General features: G+C 39.4%; 1 long non-coding RNA gene across 1 annotated transcript in view; it reads right to left on the reverse strand.

Moving 5' to 3' along the window:
• Window positions 1–490: 490 nt before the first annotated feature.
• Window positions 491–2,518, reverse strand: part of LOC109305436 — a 3,411-nt gene continuing 1,383 nt past the window's right edge. Inside the window, exon 2 of the long non-coding RNA XR_002099627.1 lies at window positions 491–1,950. This is a non-coding gene — a long non-coding RNA (uncharacterized LOC109305436). The remainder of the gene's footprint in view (window positions 1,951–2,518) is intronic.

Consider the following 2,518-nt stretch of genomic DNA (forward strand, 5'->3'; position numbering starts at 1 on the left):
TGATGCTATTGAACATTTGGCAAATCCACACTTGCATTTTATCCCATTTTTTACTCTGTCTTTAACTCTCCTTCCCTTCAATGCTGATTCTAGAGTCTTGCATACTATTGATGTCAGATTAATGGGTCTGTAATTGCCTGGATCATTTTTCTCCCCTTTTTTAAATATAGGCATTATTACACTTGCTATTCTGAAGACTGGCCTCAGCTTGATAGATGTATTCACAATTCTGCAGTTTCATGTGTTAGTTCTTCCCAAATTCTGGGATAAAGATCTTCCCATCACTCTGACTTGAACACATTAATATCTTTGAGTTTTGCTTCTGGCTTGGATATGATAAATTCCCTTATCCTCATTCCCATTAGTCATCTTGCCTTTACTTGCAATTCAATATCCTTGTTATTGCAAACTGATGCAAAAATATTCATTTATTTTCTGGGCTATGTTGTGAATGCTTTTAATCTCTACCCTACCCCCATTACACAGCAGCTCTTTTTTTTTTTCCTTTTCTTTGATTAGTATATGACTAAAGAAACTTTTATATTTTAATTCCCTGAGCAAAGTCTACCTCAGCTCAAATTTTGACAATTCTCACTTTCTCCTTACACTTTCTGACCTCCAGGACCTAGCTTTCTTTACTGATTAGTCCCCCCTTGGGATTGAGCTCAGTTTACACCGATTATCTTGTTTCAGGAGTTTAGGTAACTAGAGCCTCATGCTAGAAGTTGGTCTCCTTTACTTAGGTTACAAATTCCTGCCAGTTTTTGGAATATTTTTAAGTATAAGGTGCAATTTTCCTCCATCTTCAGTTGGCTGCATTTACAATTTCTCTTATTTTCTCACAGTTTGCTCCTTTAAAATAGAATCCTTAATTCTTCCTCTGTTGACAGCATGACTTTCCCAAAGCAGCCACTGCAACTGCATCACGCCAGAGACACAAGAAAATTTCTGCACCGACTAAGGTGCATCCATCACCAGAGGCCCTTCTGTTCTCTATGCTGTCAAATAAGCCTCCCATGTGGAAATTAAAAACAAAATGTAGAAGATAATCAAATTTTCAGGACAATAAATACAATCCATTAACACTGAACAGAACTGCATTGGATTGTGGCATTTCATTTCTTCCACTGAAATACAAGGCAGGGATTATAATAGAGCTGAAGGGTTCTTATATTTTGTTTTCCCCACTATTTTGAAAGGGAGAAATTATATAGCAAAGCTCAAAATCATAATGCATGTAACATAAATAAGAGGGTCATTCTGTTTGTGGTGCTTCAGAACTAGCTCTTGTAATATGCCAAGTAGAAAGTCATTCTGGGACAGATCCAGCAGGAGACAGACTTATATAGAAGTGAGCCACTTAAATCCAAAAATCTCCCTCATACCAATCTAAACCGTGGAGGTAACTTCCAAGCTCCCCACATGGCACAAATTCTCTTTCTGGGCATACCCAGAACTGTCCCAGCCTGAGCAACTTGGCCCTTCTTGTACACAAGCCCCATTCAGATCTGGACACTAGGCAGTCTTCCAGTTATGTCTTGACTCGATTCCTTGGGTATGGGCTGACCGTGCAAGCCACAGGATGGTCAACTTTCAAAGGACGCATTGGTCACTACTTTTAAGATGCGCCTAGACTGGAAAATGTTGTATAATAGTCTAGTGATAACCATATGAGGAAGGGGGAAGCATGAGCTTATCCTCCGCAGACTGAGGGGACCAAACCTCACATCTGCCAGAACAGTACAGACAATGTCCTAACCAACAAAGCTAAAGATTATAAGTCAGGAGAGCTCTCCACTCCTGTCAAAACTGTCCAGCAAAAAAAATGAAACATTCCCCAAGCAAGAGAGCTGGAGAAGCACCATGACTCAGTAGTTAAGACATATTTTGAGAGGTTGGGGGGGAGGGGGAAGGGATGTCAGTCCTCTTTTCTATTCCCTGCTACCAGGGCTATTTATACATTCTGTATTAAAAGTTGTGGTTTAATCCAATGTCTAAGAGCAGAGACTAGAAACCAGGATCCTCCCCCTACTGATCAAGAGTATATACAGAAGTTTATATATACACTTGTTCAGTAAGGGGAGGGTCCTGGTTTCTAATCTCTGCTCTTGGCCTGATTTAATCCAAAGTCTATTTAATATATATAGTAATGTATCAATATATAATAATAAACTATATGTTTAGGATCCATGCTTCTGTATAAGAATTGGGCATCACTGGTATCCCTTGAAAGAAAAATTAGGCACCTACCTCAAAAAAAGGACTCCAGACCATAGGTGCCTAGTGGTTTGAGGCACCTCCTTGCAGTGCCGGTAAGATGCTAATAACGTACAGAAGAGCATAATTTTGTATCAGCTAAAAAGGACAGCTTCTTACTCAGGCTGCCGGTTGGGTTAGACCATGTTCTGAGGTGCCAAAAGAGCAGTTTTAAGTTCCCCTTCAGAGGCCAGGTACCCAAGTACTCTAAATGCATGCTCTTATTACACATATAGGATTTTTTTTTTTTTTTTTTTTTTTA

This window comes from Gavialis gangeticus, unplaced genomic scaffold (genome assembly GCF_001723915.1).
Source record: "Gavialis gangeticus isolate Ggan-Ray unplaced genomic scaffold, GavGan_comp1, whole genome shotgun sequence".
NCBI classification, from domain to species: Eukaryota; Metazoa; Chordata; order Crocodylia; family Gavialidae; genus Gavialis; species Gavialis gangeticus.